General features: G+C 38.6%; 1 protein-coding gene across 10 annotated transcripts in view; it reads right to left on the reverse strand.

Moving 5' to 3' along the window:
* Nucleotides 1-24,538, reverse strand: part of TCF12 (transcription factor 12) — a 160,798-nt gene that overhangs the window by 70,520 nt on the left and 65,740 nt on the right. The window lies entirely within an intron of this gene.

Raw genomic sequence — 24,538 nt, forward strand, 5'->3', positions numbered from 1 at the left:
TTCAGTATGTTTAAATACAAAAGGCAAAATCCATTTTTATTTCCATTATCAACAAGCAAAGGTAGAGACACATTTCTCCTTCCCACATGAAAGTAACACTTAGCTGGTATCCATCTTAGACAATGAATATACTGAGCAATAAAACAAAACCACATGAAAAGCAAAAAAAACTTCATTCAAAACAATAAAACTCACGCCACCTTTAAACCATGGCTGATTCATTCAGCTCTTGACACTCACCCCTAAATCCTTAAAAATCTTTTTGTTTAATGTACAGATCAGCAGGCACAAAACTCAAGCAATACAACTGGGCAAGCCAGCAAACACAATTTTTGTGGTACATAGAGAACACGGTGCAGAGTGGCTGCCTTCTGATGTTGCTGCCTCAGGTCACAAGACATTAGCAATGGGTTTGCCAGCTCCAGAAAATCTACTTAGTGCTGTATTTATTAGGTATGCCACCAAAATGGCATGTTTGCATATGAAAACTCAGTGTGCAACTTCTCCAGGAGAGCTCAGAAGTTTATCAATCTACACTTTGAAAAAGATCTTTAATAGAAGCCCGCTGAACAATGCCAAGCATCAGACACTCATCAAGTTTGCGTGTAACAAAAAACACCAAGTGCATGTGCCTGCCCTAATTACAGCACAGTTAGGACTCAGAAAAACCCTGTACCACCACTCAGTCTGATCCAAAGGCAAGCATTAATTAAGCAGATCTACCCATTTGAAAATGAATGCTATCTCACCCAACTAAGCATTGCCTTTGCAAATGATGTGTGTGTTATCCTCTCTAATAAGAAGAGAAAGTAGCCTCTCTTTCACATTCCCATTTCAGTGATAAATAGCTCCATGTTACTGCAATTGCACTTCAAGAACAGGACTTCCTTTGCTTTTTCTCTCTTACTACCAGAAGTCCCTAAATATAATTTCATAAGAGGAAAATCTAAAGTAAGCTTTTTGTTAATTTTAAAAGTGCATCTTGTGTAAGCAGGGAGGAAGAGGAAGTCTGAATCTCTTGGAACAACATCTTTGCAAGATTATCATCATGATAGCTACCAATGGTATGGTCAACAATAGTTTGCTTGAAAAATGGTAGCTCTGCTGTAACAAAGGGAGAAAAAAAGTTAACATTTTTCTGCTGAAGCAATTTGCCTCTAACAATCTATCAAGCACCAAGCAAATAAAATACCTAGCATGCAAAATTATAAGTAGTAGGATGAATCATGCTGTTCATTTTAAACCAGACTCAGCACTTTCTTTCCAGAAAATGAGAATCTCATATCACATGATAAACAACTTTGACTGAAGTATGCAGTATTCTAGGCAGGCTTTAAAACAAATATTTGTACAAGAGTCAATTACAGAGGCTAGAAAAATTATGATTTAAATTATGGTTTGTGTAGTAAGCAAGAAGTTGTTAGATAAGAATGCATAAAATCATGTTATTTAAATGTTATAATTTTTAAAGTATGGCAGATTCATATTAAAGGAGAAAAGCTTACTCCAACAGCACAATCTATAGTAAATTTCTTTCCTAGAAGTGACCAGGAAAAGTCAAACCTTTCTGATGCTGAAGTGCCTAAATATTTATCAAAAATTAGCTGGAGCAAATTAACATTTAACCTGTGTTCAAATGTCCAAGCTTTTCAATGAAGGGCTTGGAAAACAACCCAGGATCAACCATGAGAGCGTGCCTTTCATAGTCTCCCAAACACATTCCCCTTTCAAGCACTTAGACAGGACTCTCAAACTTGCAATAGTGTCACAATATTAAGGTACACATTTTTTAAACACCAAAAATGAACAGGCACACACTGCAGCAACACACCCTGAGCCCACCCTCAAGTCCTGCTCCTGGTTCCCTCAGGCCTGGAGCTGCACCTCGTGTGGGACGGAGCAGTGTCAGCAGCTCGATCTCCACACCAGCACAGCACAAGGATGGGACAGAGGTGGGTGATCCTGGCCACTTCACGGAGTGCAATGAAGCCTCTGAAGCTTCAGTGAGTAAACACCAAGGTTTCCCAGCACCCTGCTGCCTGGCCATATCACAGGACAGCTTCACTTCCAACGCAATGGAAAGGTGATGGAGTGCAGACTTCACACTGCCCCTTGTCATCTCAACACTCTGCAGCTGCTCCAGCCTAGGCACAATGCTACTCTCACTATTTAAACCTTTGTAAGCTAATGCCAAGGTAATGTTTACTTCTCAATAGAAACAGAAAATACTTAGCACTACTTCACAAGTACTTGAAAGGTGGGTGATGTCAGGTTTGAGAAGATGACACTTCCTTGATGGTTCACTAACAGGTAAGTCCCATACACACTCTATGATCAACTCGGGCAGTCTCTAGTATCCAATAAAGTTCATACACATGGCCAAATATATCAAAGCAGAATTACTTTGGTGGTTTTCAGCTTATGAAATACCTTTCTTGTTTACTCATACTCTCTTACAGATTGGCAGAAGAGCATAAAAATGTAGAAGTTACAGTAAAACCCCAAATTACTGGAGTCCCAGTTCTTATGAGAATACAAACTCTAAAAACACAATGAGAGTGAGAGCCAAAGCAGACCCTGACTTGCAGGCTTACCCCACAAGATCTGCAGCTGAGTCTGTTATGCCCTCTCTCAGGTCTTGTCTCACTCAGTGCCCACTACACAGATGGCAATAGTCTCTTTTGCATTGCAGCTGGAAATCCAGAAACACTAATGCTCAGCCTTTCGGGGACATAAGGAAATTCATTGTGGCACACAATATTAATTAGAAGAAGAAGAGCAAAAAACACTATAAATTACAAAATCCTTATTGAACACTTTAATTTGCACAGGTTTGTGTAGAGATGGAGGTAAGGTAGTGCACAGACTTATCAGCTGGAAAGGTAAAACAGATGCCCAGATGAAGTTTATTTCCTCTTCAGATCTGATTTTATTTTCACACAAGGAAACAGTTAGATGTTGCCATTCTAAAAGCAAAATCTATGCCTTGCTTACAAAGTAGCATCATGGTAAACTTTTCTTCAGGTTACATCCTAGTGGCTTTATATACCAGAGTTGTTTATTCCAAGCAGACTTGGAATAAAGCAATAGACATTTAAAAACAATTGAGTTGGTTATATGCAAAAAATTTAAATTTGCACAGGTCAATTCACAAGGCATTTGAATCTTTTAATAACTTAGAATTAATATGCTTTATTGGGCCTTGTTTTTCTTTTTTTTTTAAAGTGTGTTTTTATCAGGGAAAATGTCAAGAACCTAGTCACCACCTAACAGTCTTAAATTTCAGGGACTATGGAGTTAACAGAAACCCAACCAAGAAAATCCCACTAGGCATTTTGAACCACAAATATTTCCCAACTGCATAAATCTAAAACCCTGACACATTCTCTACCAATTCAAACATTAATAAGCATTTAGTAAATAATTTTTTTCTCTTGCAATCATTTGTCTAAATGTGATATGCTCACAACTTAACATAGCCTTTGAATACCACACGAGGAATTGTCTTCCACAATACATCTCTACGTATAACAGCTGTGCAGCCTAAATACTCTGAACGCAGAAGGAACTGAAACAGCAAGATGCAAAGTGATAGTGAGCTGAAAACAGCACTACATTAACTCAGTTGAGTACTACTTCAGTGATTGTGCTATAAATGCCTGCCAGTACAAAACAGCCTTTTCCCACTGCTTCTAGAAAATGCTTGGCTTACGAGAAGATGACAGAACTCTCAAAAAATTATTTCAATTTCCCAAAGAATTAACCCTTTACAGACTGAAGATCTTTCTGTGCATTGCTAAGAATTTGTTTGGTTTGCAGTATGGAAAGCAACGTCGTCTTTTAATGAGCAATGTTTATCATCCAGTATGAATGCTATAGTGACCACAGCTGGCAGCTGCTCTGTTTATCAGACATGAAGTATGTCTGGCCTACTTGTACAGAGAATATACTGTAAGTGAATACTGAAGTGTGTTTCTACAGTTCCTAAATATCATTTCTTCAATGATAACACTTTAAACTGGTCCCTACAGACAGCCTACCCAAAAATCAGCTTATAAACATTGTTGACAAGTTTGAGATTTTATTTTTCTTTTCAAGTTATTAAAGTGATGTTTTCAGTTTAATATTTCAATTCAATTCAGCTAGAAATCAATTATTAGATTGCTTTCTTCCCCCTCCACATCCATAAAAGTATGTGTCTTTGTTATCTACTGAAATAATACATTCAAATAATTTTTCATCTGCAGATCCACTGTAACAAGGAACAAGCTGCACAAGTTACACTGGCACATACAAAAGATGCAAGAAAAACCTTCAACAAAGTACACATTTTTCTATTAATCAATATTGCTTTCCAAAGCAATGAGGTACTTTCTACCATGAGGTAGAAAGTACACGAAGTTTATAGAACAAGATTCTTGTAGGTCCACTCTTTATTTCGTTAAATTTTGTTGGCATTAAAAATTCTTATGCAGCAACTATTCAGTACAATGAAAAAGATATTATGTTTTATTAAAACACAAATCCATCTCTGCTTCTAGGACTTAGTGTGTTGCCTTCTTTGAGGCAAGACTGACACATGCAGCCATAAAAATTTTTACTACATATCTATGCATTTCCCACAGCAGCAGAGGAATAATTTCTTCCTTTTCTACTGCTATATAGCCTACTCATTAATTGAGGCTGTCCCAGTTTTCAAATCTTCTCTCTAGCATTTTAAAGATCTATAAAGTGCACATGCATATATTGTGAATACATATAAAAATACAACATACATTTTTCCTTCTGATACTTGAGCCCCAGAACTCCTGGAAATGAAACAGAGATCTGGAGCAACACAATTAGAAGAAATGGCTTAAAACAAATGACCTCCTATTCTCTTCATGACAATGTTTAAGTATTATTGGCTGATGTGTGCCAAGCATGCTGCTGGCTGCACTAAGGATGTTTAACAAGCCAGTGCCAACAAGTGCAGCTGCTGGACTTGCAGCACCCTCCTCCTGTTCATTCCAAGCCAAATTACTCACTCAGCTATGAACAATGAAGCAGCAACACAGAAAAATGCCAAGTGCAAGTGAGATTAGTGATAAACTACAGGATCCCTACAGAGGTCAGTGATTAGCAGGTCCCCAGCCGTAATCACTTTCCTAAACCAGCCTTTATCTCATCACTGCTCCATCTTAGTTCAGTCTTCTGACTGCAAGCAGCTTCTCCAGTCAATAAACCTCCAAGTCTTGTAAACTCGTCCACACTCTCACACCTTTCAATAAAGCAGTCAAACCTACACAATACGCAATGTCTGCAAACTTGTAGGACACGTTTTTAACCATAACTTTAATGAGTAATTAATACACAATAAAATCCTATTACTGGAAAAATTTTAATAAAGCAACAGAACAAAAGGAAAATTACAAACATACTTAAGCCAGAAATGCCATGCCCAAGTATTGATCAGCAATGCAATCTATACAGCTCATGATAAAAATGATATGTACGTACCAAAACTAATGAAAAAATGTAGGACTTTTTTTCCCCCATACTGTGACATCTTGTAAGACAAATTTTACCAGACAGCAGAAGCAAATGTTTTAGCAAAACTTGGGTTTAACACTACAGATTTGCTCTGTCCTCCTTTTTTTGGCCAACATTTTGACAGACTGAGATCCTACAAAACTAATGATTATCGAGAAGTAAGAACTGTGATTCTGACTGAGATTTATGGGATTTAACAGTCCAATCTCAGGTCTGCTGGTAATCTCCTAGGATTCTCCATGCCATAAATCCTCATTTGTAAGAAGACAGCATCATACTTCTGTTATCTAGTCCAATTACTTATTTGGAGCCAGAACTCCTTTTCCCATCCAAATGATCCAAAATGTGAAAACACTGAAGCTAGAATTACCTGTAATCAACTTCCCATTATAACTTTTGCAATTTAGGAACGAATACTGAATTATTGCTTTTGTTAACATTTGCACAAGATAATCTGGAAAAAAAAAATTCAGTTTGCTTTCCAAAGACTAAAAAGATCAGAAGCTTTTATACTTACAGTTGTGTCAGCATTTGCAGATGTCTTTCACTGTAAAAATTCTACTGATTGAACTAACCAGGCAATACATCTCTGAGTATATTTATAAAGATGTTAAACACAGAAGTCAAGGGATTTCTCACAACTTCTCGAACACAATATTTTTTTTTTAAATAATGTCAGTGTGTGAAGAGGTATTAAAGAACCTGCTTCTCAAAGACATGCCTTTGACACTTCCATCCCATTGATTTGTAAGTACATCTAAGAAAAGATGGAGTATTTTGTCAGTTTGCAGATCACTGCACAGATCTTGTGCTATAAAAACAATTTATTAATGTTCTTATGTACTTCAAATATACAGGAGGTAAGGGTGGACTAAATTCCACATTATATTTGGATTGACCCTATGAACTTGTAATTTATATGCTCATGTCAACTAGGAACATTTCTATTCCAACAGAGACTGATCCATGAGGGCTCCTTCCTCAGTACTATTCCTGTCCCTCCACTTAGCAGGTTTACTTTGAGCTGAATAACAAATCAAACGTTTGCAAGGCTAAAAGGCACTGAAGTCGCTGGCAGGAAGAATGCACAGCAGTAACTGAGGGAAGAGGGAGGACAAACCTGAAGAAAGAACTTTCTTCTCTTCCTCCCCCAAGCATATGTAGGCAAGTATCTGCAAACCAAGTAATTCCTGAATAGCTGTTCCATACACTTCCAAATCCTCCACTACTACGTCTACCCCAGGCTAACCATACTATTAACAATGTTAACACTCTATTAACCCACTCTGTGTGTTGCACATAGAGAAAGCACCCAGAGAGAAACAGATAAAAAATACACTAAAAATGAGGGCGATCAGGGATATTGAATACCCAGAAAACAATAACCAAAGTGAGTTTGCATGTGAACACAACACACAACCCTCCACACTAGTGGCATTTATCATATACATTTACTTACTTCACCTACCCATCCCATATTTTTCTAGGGTATCCAAGTGTCTTCACTTTGTCAATTAAAATATTTTTCTTTTGTCATCTCCCTCACCACATCCCCGAGGGATTTAGCACAAATTCTTAAGTAACTAGCAAAGCTGCTACTTATAGTTAACTTGAAAAGCATCCCTTGCTCTCCTGGTGTGGAATTTGTCCCAGATCTAAGGACAAAAATTACTTTGAACATCAATTACATTCTTAAGTCTAAAGTCAAGATGATTTTTTAATTGGAAATGAATAGAGAATCTACACATTTCAACAAAATGCTACACCTGTTTCCAATTAAAAGATTATTTTGGTGAGACTACTTACTACAAATTACTAGATTACTTCATATGTGTATATATTTATAAGTTCTGCAGGTATCTACAGTCTCTCTTATCCAAGATCTATTGATTCTCATCTAATATGAAAAGTCAGCTTGTCAACAAAGAAAGATTCCCCCCTTGCCCATTTTGTGTATAAACACAGGCACAAACACAATAAACATTTATAACCATTTTCCACAAGGCAACTGCAAATGCATACAATGGTCCTCTGCTGTACAACAATTTTGATAGTTCTCACTTGAATGACTTGAATAACCTTTTCTAACTTCACCCCTCACAGCCATCTCAATTGAAGAGACAGAGGTTTGCAAAACAGGAATTCTCAAACTGTGGGCTCCAGACTAGCAGTAGCTGCTAGACTGAAGAAAAAAAAACCCAACAACAGAAAAAAAAAAAAACAACCCCCAAACAAAAAAAACAACCAAATAAAAAACCCCACCAAACCACCTAAAGAACCAAACAACACAGGAAAACGACATAGAAAACCAAACCCCAAACACACATTAGATGCTAAAACACATTTTGGAAGACAAAACGTCATGTTGAGTGTTTTCTGAGTATTACTTCTTCTAGAAACGATTCCCACAGGCACCACAGAAAAATCAAGTTACCTGTTAAAACAAGAGGGGAAATCCTCAGGAGATGGTGCTTGAAAGGAGCCTTTTCCTGGTTAGGGACTGGAAACTCCTGACTATTCATATCCACTATATGAAGGTGATTGAGCCCAAAGAACATGAAACAAAAACCCCAGAAAGAATAACTTGATAGTCTAGATTAATGCAAAGTACTTAAAATGTTAAGAGCTTGAAATAGGTGTTCTTCTTTTAGTACAAAAGCAATATTTACAGTATAGGAGTTTAAAATGTCCAAAAATTGAAAGCAATCCTCCCAAGCCCTGAACCACTGATGATAACTGCACAAGAGAACATCACTGTGCAGAAATGTAAACTGGTATTGCAGCTACACAGAGAAGGAACTTTTAATTATCCACCAAAAAGACCACTCAAAAAATATACATCTCTCTAAACCATCCCTCAGCTGTAGGCACCTCATATCTCCATGTATTTATGAAAACACCAATACCTTAGTGCCCAGGCACCTCCAGGATGAACACTGGAGTTTTAAGTCACAGATTTATAAGTCATGATTTATAAGAGATCATAACAGGTGTGGGAACACAACTGAAGATACATAAAGAAGAATAACCCAAGTCCAGACATAGTCAAGGTGACCATAAGGCTCAGGTTTAAAAACACCATGGAACATGGGGAGCTGCTCAATTAACTAAAGTCTAAAACTTCATATATCAATAAATAGTACCTCCCTGCTTGGGCACACATGCTTTATAGAGGCTTTAAATGACCTACAGCAGATAAGGAAAACACTTTTCCCCAGCATGTTAAGAACAAAAGGAACACTCATTGCAATATTGGTAATTATTTTATAGAAATGGTGACATGAGTAAGAATGATGAAATACTTTCTATTACAACAGCAAGGAGAATGCAAAAGCAATTACTCTGCACATCTGTATCAGCAGGTCAAGGTATCCTGACTCCAAAAGGATTAAATTTTTTTTTTTCAAATATATATATAAACCAAGGGGTTACCTCAGATATTAAGTCTGGTTTTTACTAAGTCTTAGAATATTCATAAAGGGCAAGATCTCTGGAAGAAAGTTAATTTTGTACACTATTTAAAGTAAGTAAATAGGACTACACAAACAATTTATTCTCCTGATTGAATATCATAAATAATGGCATCATCAATATGGAATTTTATTAATACAGCATTAGTAGGCTAATGGTAATACTCTTCAATCTGATTTTGTGGGAAAGGTGTGGGGTTTTTTTACTGTAAGCTGGCATAGTACACTATCAATGTACCTGAGTTTTGTAAGCTATGTGCAGTGATAATAAACTGTTTGACAATAAAAGGCTACATTTTAAAATAATTCTTTAAAAGAATAACCTTATTATTTTATTAAAATAATAATGCATTAAGGGAGTGAAAGCTGGGCTTTAGATAATGTTTTAAATGCAACTGGAAACACCAACAACTCAACCCTCGCCCCTAGATTTAGTCTTTTTTGCATTTTTTTTTTTTTTAAGCAACAACTTGTCAATCTAAATGTGTTACTGGAAATTCAGAGCTTGCTGGCAGACTGAAACAAATGAAGACAGGACAGTGGAGTGCTCTGAACTGCACTTAGGGAAGCAAACTGCCTCTAATTCAGCCATGTGCAGAGGGATGCCTGCAGGACTGAGACAAGGCCCTGCAGTCTGGAACTGGATTTACCCTTGGGGGGAGGGTAGGAGCTAGGGAAACTTTCCACATTCCTCCATTATCCCAGCCTTTCCTGTTGGCCTGCCTCAGGACCTCTGCAAAAGGCATTGTGGCCCTGGCAAATCCCACGGGGAACCTCCTGAGGTGTTGACTAGAAAAGGCCAAATGTCCACCTTGGTGTTATGTAGTTATGGTACCTGTAAGTATTGCAGAGTGAAAATCTTCCTTCTAAGCTTAAACAGTATTAATGAGTGAAAGTAAAACCACATGGGCTTTGTATCTTTTTATCTATTCTACCTGCTCATACTTCAACTCCCTGGACTATAGAACAGGTACTGTGAAGCTTGCATATTATTGTGGAAGCCTTTTATACACAAACAAGGATTAATTTCAAAGACATTTCCCATTTCATACCTAGCTGTTATCTCTGCTGTAAGCTTTCAACTACACGTTAGCTCTTGATATCAAACAGTCATAAACACTTATAAAACACTTTTCTTGATCCTGTTCTGAGTAACTCATCTAAGTCTCAGCATCTGAAGGACCTATTTTACTTCTCATGCAATTTTTTCAACTTAAATTTACCTTTTTATCACTCTCTCTGCATGTATAATTCTGTTATTACCAACTATACTGTGTATATGGGACCTTTCTTGCCTAATGTCTTTATCAGCCTAGAGGAAAACACAGAGCACACCCTAAAAGAGTTTGCACAGACTGCAGTTCTGGAGATGCAGCTGGTATACTTGAAAGCAGGACCACCATTCAGAGGAACAGAAACAATCTAGAGGATTGGGCCAACAGGAACCTCATAAAATTCAACCATAACAAAAGTAAAGTTGTGCACCTGGCATGGAGCAGCCCCTTGCAGCAGCGCAGGCTGGGGTCTGGAAGGGGCAGCTGCAGGTGAGACAGCGTGGACAGGGCAGTGACCATCCACCTCTGCCCAGCACACCTTACACCAGATCAAAAATATTGCACCTAATTTCCAAACCCCCAATTAAAACAAAACAAAATCCCACCAGCCCAGAAACACCAACCAACCAACCCTAAGCTAAAGAGCAATAAACAGAAAGAATCCCACCGCTTTCACTGGATGCAAAGGTTTCTTTCTTTTATCCAGTATCTCATCCATTCCAGAATCCTGGATTCTGAAATCCTACAACTGGCAACCATTCTGCATTCTGCCCCCAACTTCCATCAGGTCATATTACTTCCAATTTCTTCAGCTTTCTTTTGTAATGACTTAGTATATCTATTTTTCTGTATTGGTTTCTCTCTACCTCTTACATTTACTTTTCCCTCAACACCAAAACTTAGTGAAAAAAGTTTAAGCTTTCCAATTCAACTGAATTAAGTCCCTTAATTATCTGCTACATACTGGTTCTGCAAAAATGCTCATGCATTGAAAAACCCACATAACACTGTTTTGTACCTACTTCCTTCCCTGCCTATGAGAGTACTCTCTTGGATATCCGGTCTCTGCAATGAGTTTATGATTTGCACTCTGCTGTACAAAAGAGTAAATGACTCTGAATGACAACCAAAATTATCCTTCTTTGAGCAAGCCATTTGAAGAAGAGTCAGTCATAAAAAGGATTAAGACCGATCCTGAAATATCTGGGTTTCTCAATTTCTTTAAATTAAAAATTGCATAGTTAAGTAAAAGATGGAATCACTGTAGGAGTTCCATGCCACAGCTGTATCTTGAAACTTTCACTACCTCTGTGTTTATTTAATTCACACATATATTCTAATTTTAAAAAAACAAAACAGTACCGAGGTCATTTAAATTGCTGCACTTTTACTTCTAGGGTTATATTCACAAAGTCTATTTTAAGAACTGCTTTGGAAGCAACTGATGTTTTATGCAGTGAACTGCTATTTTCCCAGATGAATAGAATATCCATTCTTTGGCTCACAGTTTCCATGACACTAAAAACAAAACATTCATCGGCAGCAGCTCAGTGTTTGATGGTAAATGCAGCTGCAGCTCACAACAGCTCACAGTGTACCTCAGCCCGCCACAGCTGAACAGAGGCACTGTATTTCCCCAACGCAATTTCATTGTTTTACAGACAAGCCTTTTCTTGCCAAACTCAAACATTTCAAATCCTGCTGCTGTTCTGTCTTGAAATGAAAAGTTATTCAATTCCGTAAGTAATGATACTAATGCTAAGTCTTCCAAATTACCGAACAAAGTACATAACCAGAAACACAGCTTCGGCGACAGGAGCATCTGCCCCTACAGTTAAAAAGAAATTTTTTGGCCAAAGAATTTCAAACTTTGCTCCTTGATACAATTCCAACTCACTTGCTTCAAGTAAGCTGTTGAAAATAAATTACAGGGGCAATTTTAAAACTAGTAAATGGAGAAAGTCACATGGCAGTCCAGAGACAAGGAATGGCACTGAGCTTTCAGAACTGCTTCCCTCTCAAAAAGGAGCATTAAAGCGTGCATGTCTCCTTAGAACAAAGACAGTCTTCTGTTTTAGGGGAAGATACAAGACTTCCACTTGCTAGTAATTTAATCCTCTCCCATACTAGCTAACTTTTCATCTGTTTTGAGATCCAGTTTAGGTATACAGTCACTCCCCCTTTCACACTGGTCAGTACAACAATGTTAAACAAACACTGAGACTTAATCACATTGGTTTGATTCTGAAGGTCTCATTGAAAATAGGACCTAATCAATACTCCACATTTATTAGGAGTAGGTTTAGGCATAAAATCTGTAAAGCAACTAAGCACATATCTGCTTCCAAGTAGTCAAATGTTTTAAATTCAGCAGGGACTTCTCATATGAACTACACACTCAGGAAACTGATAGGGGACTACAGGCGGATCAGAGAAATCTGACAAAGGAAAACGCATCATCTCAGCCAACTCTTAATGGAGTTCTTAAGAAATTGTGTCACAAGTACTGGAAAGACTGAAAAGCACTAAGTTAATATTAATTCGTTTGCAACTTAACGGTACTGTTATTTTAAGCTAGACTTTAATTTCTGGTTTTGCTATAAAATACAGTCCACCTTCTCTAAGGGAAGAAACAAAGTGGTGGCTCACAGCACGCCGTGTTCGAAGCAGAGGGAAGCCAGTAGCGCCGTGTGGCTGTGACAACGTCGTCAGGGGGGTGGCAGTGCCCTCCGGGGGGGTGACAGTGCGGTTCGGGGAGGTGACAGTGCGGTTCGGGGGGGTGGCAGTGCCCTCCGGGGGGGGGACAGTGAGGTTCGGGGGGGGGGGGTGGCAGTGCGGTTCGGGAGGGTGACAGTGAGGTTCGGGAGGGCGACAGTGCCCTCCAGGGGGTGACAGTGCGGTTCGGGGGGGTGGCAGTGCCCTCCGGGGTGGCAGTGCCCTCGGGGGGTGGCAGTGCCCTCCAGGGGGGTGGCAGTGCCCTCGGGGGTGGCTGTGCCCGCCGGGGTGGCAGTGCCCTCCGGGGTGGCAGTGCCCTCCGGGGTGGCAGTGCCCTCCGGGGCTGGCAGTGCCCTCGGGGGTGGCAGTGCCCTCCAGGGGGGTGGCAGTGCCCTCCGGGGTGGCAGTGCCCTCGGGGGTGGCAGTGCCCTCGGGGGGTGGCAGTGCCCGCCGGGGGTGGCAGTGCCCTCGGGGGGTGGCAGTGCCCGCCGGGGGTGGCAGTGCCCTCGGGGGTGGCAGTGCCCTCGGGGCTGGCAGTGCCCTCCAGGGGGGTGGCAGTGCCCTCGGGGGGTGGCAGTGCCCTCGGGGCTGGCAGTGCCCTCCAGGGGGGTGGCAGTGCCCTCGGGGCTGGCAGTGCCCTCGGGGCTGGCAGTGCCCTCGGGGCTGGCAGTGCCCTCGGGGCTGGCAGTGCCCGCCGGGCGGCGGAGGCGGCGCTGGCTCGGTCCCGCTCCCGCTCCCCGCGGCGCGGCCGCTGCCGTGCCCAGAGCGCCCCCTCCCGGCCGCGGGCCCGCAGCACAAGGAGGTGCCGCGGGCCCGGACTCCCCTTCCGACCGAGCCCCTGGAAAGGGCAGCTCAGTAACGAAACACAGTAGTCCAAAGGCTGCAGCAATATTTGGTAATAAATCATTAGCGAAACAAAAATTAAATCATTGCTCTTTGTACCTAAACCATTGACTTCAACTTGAGATTCAGCAGGCCCTTCAGGATCAAAGAGGGTTACAGCAGCTTACCGTCAGAGGCCAGTGGAATTCACTTTCAAGCATCACTCTTCATAAATTTCTATTGATGGCCTTTCTACTGACAACTTACTGGACTTTTATCACATCCTTGCACTAAGCCATTAACAAGACTGGATCATAAGTGCACTCCCCACAGGCCACTACAGATTACAAGATCAGAAAAAAAAAAGTGAAGCCTGCTTTTGTATCTTTCCAGGACCCGAATAAGAAACATACACACAGAGTGCAACGTTATTATTGCCAACACAGCACTTCCACCTTCGCAGAACTCTAGTGAATGGAGTATAATCTCTGTCACAGGTAGTCATCACTGTAACCCAGGAAGAACATCCATGTTCTTCTGCAAATAGAGTCCTACAGAAGTTCTTTGGTGGGTAGGTAAATGCTGATACGGGACACAAATGCTATTTCAATATTTCTATTTTATTAAGTGTTTGCTGAGGGTTTGACTCCTTTTTTCCTTTTGAAGCTTAAAAGGAGACAAGAAGTCCAGAATCTGGCAGAAATAGTCAACTCCCCTTACAGTTCCTGGAAAGAATTTTCTTATCTATAGATTTAAATTCTTCAAGTTTATTGCAACGATGGTGTACATTTCCCTATCCTAGTGTTTCCCAAACAGCAGACAATAAATTGAAGATCCACCATCTGACTGTTATATTAGAGATTATGTTTTTGCCCCTTTACATCAAGTATGTTGCCAGTTTTATTGAAAATAAATAATATTGAAAGATAAATCCATGTGTTTTCCTGAGACTGTCTTTTTGTAGCAGTAATGGCAGTAGCAAATAAGGGACTTCATAGACATAGTTGCTTGTATTCTTCGTAAGTCATAGTAAAATCCCACCTGTTTGTGATTATCACACACACAGCCAGGCATGCAGGGGGAAGACGAATAAAGATAGAGAAGTTTTTTCAAGTATAATTTGCAGCATGAAAACCTGAAAGAAACCCCACATCTTAAGCTACCACAGATTCTTCATAGGTCAATAGTTAGTGATCCTTTTTATTGCTCCCTTCTCAAATGCAGATTCTTTATAGCTGTCTATTTTCTGCAACTTTGGATAATGCCTAAAGATGCTAAACTGCAATATCAACATATTAAGTCAGTAACAGGGGAGGAAGACTGGGCAGACAAACAGCACCTATTATAATCACTACCAGCATTTCTCTTGCCCAGCCATGAACCATGTCTTGTCCATCTGCTCAGGTACTTACCTCTTTTTCAAGAGATAATTGAAAAAAAAGTAATAAATTCTCATCCATGTGAAAGCAGTTTAAAAAAAATTACAGCAGCTATACTGGATACAGGTCAAAATTAAGAGCCTCAAAAAAATAGTGTTTTAAAAGAATCTCCAAAACTGATAGCTAAAAGATGTCTGCTTTTCAGATAGCAAAGCAACCAATTTTATTTGAAGTATAATTCAATCTCAGGTGCACAGGAATGGTGAAGCCATGTCATGCAGCACTATTTGAAATCCTAAATATGGATTTATGACCCTGATCCTTCAAACAGCTACATACATGCTTAATGGGATTATGTGTGCTTAAAGTCTCTTAGATGCAGAAGTATTCATAAAATTAGGACTTACCTTGGGCATGCAGATCAGTAGGACACATTAGATTTATACTGACTTTTGTTATATTTGTAAGAAATTTGGACACTTCCTATTATATCAGGTAAAAACTGAAGTGCAATTATTTCTGTAGTATTTTCTTTGCATGTATCACAAAAAGCTTAGAAGCATTATTTTCCTAGAAAAAAACAGGGTACTATCAGAGTATTACCAAAGCAGCAGAAATGCTAATTAAGTGGTCACTTTGCTTATGACAAAAACAGCCTTTAAGTAAAAAATCAGAGATGTGTTTTAAATAGCTTTTTTCACACTATCATAGAACATTATGTATTTCTAGAACTGGAGCTATATTGAAATATTCTGAGATGTGAAAGCACTTGAGATATTATTTCAACAATTGTGTGCATGTGCATATAAGTAGCAACACTTCACCTATGCACATTTCAGTGTATCCAAAACACTTCAGCTACATAGATGCTAAGATTTTTCTTCCCTGAATAAGACCCATTCTTTACCACTTTTTAATTCTTTTTTTAAAAGTCCTTTTTTTTTTTTTTTCCCAATTACAGGCAGGAAATAAAAAGAAACGCAACTCTTTTATGTAAAGTAAATCCATCTGGATGTTTGCTGCATCCTATATTATAAACTTGTGATCCCCAACCAGAATGAGTTATAGTGAAGCTGCAGGCAAAATTGTCTCCATATACCACAATCCATTATCCCTGTCAAGTTAATGTTCCATGTTGAGCCATATGGCGTGGGTACACACTCAACAAAGGAAATTCCTTAAACTTGTTATAATCAGCACTTACAGTCATCCAAAAAAACTGACATAAACAGCTTTATTGTGTTTTGTGCATCTCAGTTGATATCCATGACAAAAAGAGGAAGCTTCAGGGGGAGGGGGGAAAAAAAGAAAAAAAAGGAAAAAAAAAAAAAAGAGGGAGGAGGCAGTAAAGTTGCAGTAATAAAAAGGGAGGGGAAGAGACAGAGACTGTACATTTCATAATTACACAACATTTTCCTTACCAAGTGATTTTCAATTACAATAAAGCTCAAGACTCCTAACACTGACACAGTATGGCAGATTATGAAGAGAGGAAAAACCCCAAAAACTCTACAAAAATACCTTATTTTCAATGTAAATAATACATTCTATAGCTTCAAAGTGCCTGACTCATGCAAAAGATTATCAATTTAAAAAAAAAGTGAATAATTTTTAGTTTTTCTGACTTGGGAAAAAAGGTTTGCCTTCAGTTGTTATACAATTATCAAGAATTTAACAATCCTTCATTAGCAATATGGCAATTTAAGTAAATATCTTTCTATGCATTAAGTGTAGGTCACAGATGAATTAAGGACTCCCAGAAGCCTCTGCTACCTGGCACAACCCATCACATCAAGCCTAAGTCAAGGTACAAGTAGAGCAGAACTTCATTCCAGCCCCCGCAGTGACAACAATAAAACGCTGAGAAAACACACTATCAAATACTGAACTCAGCATCAATTTCTGTTAATTACAGCCTTGTCAGCAACGTGATTATTCAAACAGCTCATGCAAATGTTAATGAGTCCTTATTTGCATATTTATTTTTTCCTTTGTTGAAATGTCATTGATTATTACATTCTACAATGATGAATGCTGCTGATGATGTGCTCTGATATGTAATTAGTCATTAAGTGGAATGAATAGATCAATTATGAAAAAGGAGTGAGATTAAGAAATATCAAACAAGACCGCCCAATGTAACCATAGAATTTTTTTTAAAGGAACTAAAATAATTTCTTGGCATTTAAAGTGCAACATCAGTAGTTTTCAATAAATAAACTACTACTTTCCTGAGGTTAAATAAGATCTTCCACATGCACTGCTACTTGGGTAATCTAATTACAATAGCAGAGCGCTTTTGTAAAATCAGTAAGAAATCTGCAGTGATACGTAGGTGTCGGGGTTCGGTTGTTGCATCCCGTCCCTCCTCAGCTTGTGTTTTTTAGGAAAGCTGCTCATGATCCCGCTCAGACTATCTGATCTCTGAGCAGGACTGAGCTGCTTGCAGCAGCCCCACTTTGTTCACGAGGCGAAGCTGAGCGCTGCCTTGTGCGGCTGCCTGCTCCGACTCCCCAGCCAGCGCTCGCGGCTTGCGGATGAAGGGGAAATGGGAGAGAAGAGGAAGGAAGAAAAAAAAAACCCTAACAAAAAAAAACACATTACTGCAGACCAGATGGGAACATTCCACATGACCAAACCAATCAATCACCTCGGTGGGGCGCAGGTGCAACACAGCCGTGTAGCAACACACCATTTCACAGTCTATCGGGCACAAACACATGGTCACCAATCAATGGCACCCCCAGGACCTGGGGGGGAGGCTCTCTCGAGCCTTACTGGTCCATGCCTGATGACTTCATAATCACACATCATTTCATTCACTGGAGGATACAAACCAGCATTCTAATAACCTTCCCCCGAAACCGGTCATGTTGTGCATATTAATAGAGTGCTGGGTAGAGCTCAACCAGCGGCTCCACGCTGCAATTCGAGCAGAGCCTGCAAGAAGGAAACAACCTGAAGCTAAGAACTTCTGCCTGAGGAAGGAGTCTGCTCAGACCAGATCAATGGCAACATTATTCATTTTGCCAAAAAAAACTCTGCATGAGGCTCGTACCTTTCACCAAGCGACCCTTGAACAAGAGCAAGCAAGCAGAGATAAAGGACAAAGCAGGATGAAAAATCAATGAAAGAACGTGCTGCTGGACCTGGTGATATGCAAGACAAAATTCTGAAACAAACGGGAACACCGGTAACAACAACAAAAAAAAAGAAAAACTATTAAAAATTATTTATATGCTTACCAATGCTCTCAGGGAAAGAAATAATTTTATTTCTTTTAGGCCAAGTATCACAGATAAGTTTTAAAACAAGCAGATAAAGTACACAATGCGATGTGATCCTGACACACCAAGTCTTGGATCACAGCACTAGCTGCTTTTGACTAGTTCACAGAAAAGGTCAATTACAAATCTTAATTTATGTTTGTGTTATTGATGACTCAGGGGTATAATAAACATTACGGACTTAAGGATATGGTGACATTTTTGCCAGAGCATATCACACTATACTGTTAAGTATTCACACTGTTAAAAAGATATTCAGGAAACAAATGTGATATGGAGCACATCCCTTAGAATTACATTATGCCTTGTGGCCAAAAGTCAAATGACTTGCAACTGTAATGTAAAAGACTAAATAAACTACTAATACACACATATAATGTTTAGATGCTGTAAGTGCCTAGGTAGGTAGGACTCCACCATTTGGCATTGAAGCAAAGACCCTAGTCTTACTTATGTATTTCTTAACCTTATTATATGAAGAGCAGACACCTCTAAATTTTACAGTTAAAAATATGCAAATGTAGATTCTACTGAACCAACTCAGTTTTGCTTTTGGGCACAAATTCCTGAGAACTTGAAAAAATAAGTATGTAGGCATGATAAGTGTACAGTTCTTAGGTTGCACTCTGAAGTACTACATGTTACTTTAGGTCGATGGCAATTCCTCCTAGCCTATCTGGGAGGCTACAAAAAGGAACTACAGCACAATTTAATTCATTAATACAAGGAGAGGGGTAAATTAATGTCAGAAGCAAAAAGCACACTTTTTTATAGTTAGCATCCAGGTAATTTGGTGATTTGTGGTGCTGCAGGCCTTCTAATCTTTCCTTGACTTACTCCCTTCCCTATTTCAAAGATCTCAAGGAAATGCACAGAAGTATTTATATTTTGCTAACAATGATTCACAGAACCACAGGGCCAAATCTGAGTCCTGTAATCCAAAACCTACACAAGAAAAAGGTGGCACACTTAGTGTTAGACAGAAGAGCATGAAAGGGTTAAAGAGCAAACATGAGTATTATCAAAGGAATATTCACATCCTTTTGCAGAATTACGTTGACCAGAAGCAGAGGAAGTGTGCTCCCTCATTAGAATACAAAAATTATTAATCAATAAATTATTAAATTAAGGGCCTGATGACTGGTTCTATTCCGGGCACTTACAGAATGCTAATTACTGCAGTGTTTGGGGAACCTATAGTGTTAAAATCAGAATTTCTCCTTTAATAAGATCCATTTTTTAGATTAAATTCAGCTCCTTTTATTTTGAAAGCTCTTGAAAAGAAATGAAAATGTCATATAATGAATTAAGTACTAATATTCAGTACACTTCATATGCAACACAGGGCAAGTTGATGGCTATGCTACAGACTTGACATCTCTTAAGAGCCAAAAAACTAACAGCTGGTGACATTCCCAATGGAAAGTGCTGGGAGGCGTGTGACAAAGAATGTCATCCAAAATCAAAGTGGCTCAGTAAAGCTTACCTGAAAAGATTAAGTAAGATGGAGAACAAGGGGACAGCTCATGTCTCCAGGTCCATCTGAGCATCTCTCTTTCCTTCCCTGTGCTAAAATTCTGTCTGAGTGAAGCCAAAACCACAGGGAACTCTGGTGGGCAGCATGAACCAGCCACTAAACCTCTTCTAGTCCACAAACTAAACCAGCTTCTCATTGACCAGGATGGGAAAGCAATGGGGCTTTGCTTGCACTTGTTTGTGCCATAATTACACTTTTAAAAGGCTCAGCTCAACACATGGGAACTAGAGCACAACAGGAATAAGATTTATCAAAGAAACTTCACAAGAAAGGGTATTCCAAGATGGCAAAAGGTGGTACTGCTTGTGAGCAGGGCATTTCCACAGACAGGATGAAGTGCACCAGACACACATTCTAGTGAACTTCTGAGAAGAGTTTCTTAAAAGTGCATGGCACATGTTATCAGGGATCTAATTGCTACCTAAGTTATATAGGCTGTAAGGACATCAGGATGTATATTAACAGATTTTAATCAGTTTGTTGAAATCAGTGAAGGAATCATGACAACAGTAATATGAAATTTAATCCATAAAAAATACAATACATAACTCCTGAAGCATTTTCTACAGCAAAGGACTCCAATGAAGATTTAGTTATATTACAATTCTTATCCCCATAATATACAGAAGCAAAGCTATCAATAAAACATTATATATAATTCAAAAGTATGTAATGTATAAATTAGGAAATTTATCTTGCAAAAAGTAGCTTTGATTAATTCAGTCGCTAAGAATCAGACAAGCACCAGTGTTTGGAAAGAGAGCTAGAAATTAATGAACAAAACAGTTATAAAAAAACAAAAACAACCTCATCAGTGCAGTATCCTGAAAAGGATTTCTTAAAAAACTACTCACAGCATGAAAAATAAGGCAAAATTAATATTTACAATAATCATAAGCAAGAATGTGTCGAAGCTTATGACAGTTGATAGCTAAGACCAAATGAGTTGTGCAATTTTTTGAGTGAAAATGGTTAAATGGCAGGGAGGCAATGCAAATATTACCCTAACAAGAGACACACATTTGCCCAACATTAAAAGCCTTAAAAAATTCATTCAATGAAAGCAACTTAAAACTGAAAGCACAGCTCAAATTAAGAATCTACTTCCCTCCATGAAAGCAATTCTTATAAGCATTCAAATCCAAAGAAAATCTTCAGCGCTACTAAGAATTTCCTTTAACTACTGCAGAAACATTCAAACCCAGCTACATTGAATGCTCTAAAGTTTAGATACTGCCTAAGTGCTGCCTTCTATCTAATCAGCTATACTGACGTTACTCAGCTTTATCCAGGGTCAACAAAAATGATTCATTTTGTGTTTTGCCTAACTGGACTCCTTATGATCAGCTGTTAGCGTCAAGCTGTCTGATTTCCATTCAGGCTTCACAGCTGGATTCATCATAAAAAAAAAAAGAATATTAAACCTTGGGCAAGCATAGCTGGCTTTGACTTCCAAATAAGCATTTTTCTAACTAATCATGCTATACTTTCAGGTGTTAAATAAGACATTCATTCCAATACAATTTTTTCAATGTGACACAGACTGCATCTATTGAAGAGCTGCAAATGTAAAGAAGCTAACAAAACCAAAATCTTTAATGAAAAAAAAAGAATCAGGACAAGGACCAAGAAGTCATCTTCTAGAGGTAAAAACCTCCTTGTAAAGAAATGTTGGAATAACATGGAGGCTGAGGGGGGGGGGGGGTTTGTTTTCACTTTTTTTGAAAAAGCTATGAGGAATATTTTGGGCACTTTTTCAGTAGTTACTGAGCTGCTTCTTAAAGAGTTGGAATCCTCTACATTTTCAATAAAAGGATTTCTAAGTTATCATAGAGAGATAATATACACTGCTCAGAGCTATTATGTATTTAAAGAATGTTCTTGGTAGTGAAAATATCTTCTGCAAGATGGATAGTTATTAAAAAAAAAAATAAATCAATATCCACAGGGGAAAAAAGGGAAGTCTGTGGAATTCCTTTAAATTTATATTTGTCATCCAAAAAAAAGAAAACAGATGAGCAGTTCCCCCATCAATGCTTATTTAAGCGAATATTTTAAAATGGTCAACAGGACAGAAAGAAGAAAGGAGGTATAAATTAGAAAAGGTGGCTCTTTGTATGACTGCAGAAGATGAAATATGGCATCTAATAGTTGGTAGTTACATTGCCACCCCTCACTGCCGAGGTCTGCTCATGAATTTTCTCAGGGGGAAGGAGGAGAGCAGGAGAAGGGCCACGTCCTCCTCCTCTTAACAACAGACCTTGAAACAGCTACAAAGGGAGTTAGGGACTCCACTGATCATATGGAAAGGAGAGAACACAGGAATATTTATTATCATAAAGACACCAAAGGCAAAAAGGCAGGAAGGGTAAGAATATAAATAATTAATAATAACTTTTTAAAAAGAAAGCTAAAATAAAATTTACTTGCTGTAATTGACACTTCCTATGTCTTATTGTTGATATAATACTGCTACAGATTTGTCACAACAAAGAGTTCAATGGATGTTGGTTTAGCCCACTGAATATGAAAAATGAATAACCAAATATGAAGTTTACCTACCACAAATTTTAAACTATTTGAAAAGCATGAATTGCTCTTTAAATACTAAAAACATTTAAAACATATATATTTTAAATGTTCTTCTTGGAGTGGTCCCCCACGCTCCACACAGCAAATATATGGACCTCTGAAAGGAAACAATCAATCAGATACCTGTTCAATATCTTGAAACTTCAGGTTTTATTACCAGCTACCACTAATCCTGTCTCACAGGCCAATACAACCAAAGAACGTATCCAAAAGGGACACAATGAGGAAAGCCATGAAATTCATTACACATGCTGGTTTATTGGCAATATTAAAAAAAAAAGAAATTAAAAAGGGAAAATCTAGGAAAACACATTTTGGATGGTATCCTGCAGTTACAAACATTTGACCTGATTCTCAAGCAAATTAAATTTAAAATTATAAATTCAAACAAAACAAGTTTAAGGCAATACTGTCTTTTTAAAGCTAAACTACTTCTCTGCATATGACCCTTTTTATTATGTACAGACAGAAATAAAATGTGAAAAAGTTTGGATTTAGTACTTGTGTTCACAGCACAATTAGCTCAGATGGCCAGTTGAACAGAACATCCTTAGGGAGACAGAGCCACCCCAGAGGCTTTGTGGGCAGAAAATCTTTAGGCAAAGTGATTCATCATGTGTGGCAAGACTACTGTGACATCTAAAGATTCTTGCCTTGAGCAGCATGGTACACGCTACAAGGGATCAAGCATTCTGAAAAACATCCACACATATCTCAGAAGCTGCAGCAAAAAGGACATGTTTCAAATAACAAAATACTGGGTATTAATAATGTGTATGTGAATTTGCTTTTTGCAATGGAAAACTGCAAAGTTCCCCTTCAAGCCATGCTGTTGAGCTAACACAGAAATAAACAAATTTTTACTAATTTTGCATTCAAACTATTTTATCATCTGGCTCATTATTCCTTCCTCCTATGCAACTAAGGGTTAGTCCTGCTTTGATATTCCTTAAAAGTTGGCCATCACTGAATTATTATTTTTCCACTTTAAAATGTATTTTCCTATATTCGTTTTTATTATTCTCTTTTTCGTTGACCACAATTCCTAGCACTTATAACACAGTATTAGTGAATTCATTACAATATGAAGTTTTTATCTTCCAAATCTATTGCCCAATAATCTGTCCTGTGAAGGGGAAAATTTACACTACTACACAGCACCCCTGTTCAGAATCTGCACATAAAGACCTCTTAGAAAATGCCAATTTTGAGTATATAAATGTCTCACAAACAAACAAAAAGACCCATCTTGGAGAAGGACTCCTCTACTATGGTGCCTCACCAACAGCACTGGCCACTGACAGGTGCACAGAGAAGGAACCACAAAAGCCCAGAGAGAACATGAAAAAATTATATGGTCTGGACTTAAACAGTCAGGCATTATAGCCTGGTTCGTACCACAGGGCAAGCAACAGAGCATAAGCAGTTTTAGAATTTATCTTTTCTTTATATTTAAGATGAAGGAAATAAAAAGAAAATAAATCTTTACAAAGAGCAACACATTTGCACAAAACCACATAAAAATGGTCTTTTCTTAAGAAGGGCAAAACAAGTCAGCAGACCAAGGCAGACAGACAAGCCAGGTAAAGACAGGAAAAATCCCAAAGTGCAGCTGAGCAAAAGAAAGCCTTATGAAAGTGCTCAGGTGAAGCAATGTACTCATCCAGATGGGTGCATTCAAGGGACAAAAATACAAGTAAACCACAAAGTAAGACTACAGTAAAATTATACTCTACAGATTTGAGGACAGATAATTCTATTAATGATTTTAGTGTAAATTAAAGTTTATATTATTTCCTACCTCTGAGGTATTTTTGAAGAAAATAAACTGGACAAATGACACAACTGCATTGCATCAACTAACAAGAAAGCAGCATAAAAAGTATCATAAAGAAAGTAGAGATCAGTAGAAGGGCAATGGCAACTTGAAAAACACAGCTTTGAGTTCACTAACAGAACTGCAACTGATTATCAAGGGAATAACAATGCTTGAGAGCACAGGTTAAAATAAGTAAAAAAAGTTACTGGGGTCTGGATAACATTTTCTCCTGATGAATCACTGCCTTTCCATTTGGTGTTTTATTTCACATTGGTTTACTGGCATTTGCACTATGTCTCTATCATGAGACCAAGCTGTGTCAGAGCTGGG

The sequence above is a fragment of the Lonchura striata genome, chromosome 11 (assembly GCF_046129695.1).
Source record: "Lonchura striata isolate bLonStr1 chromosome 11, bLonStr1.mat, whole genome shotgun sequence".
Taxonomy (NCBI): Eukaryota; Metazoa; Chordata; class Aves; order Passeriformes; family Estrildidae; genus Lonchura; species Lonchura striata.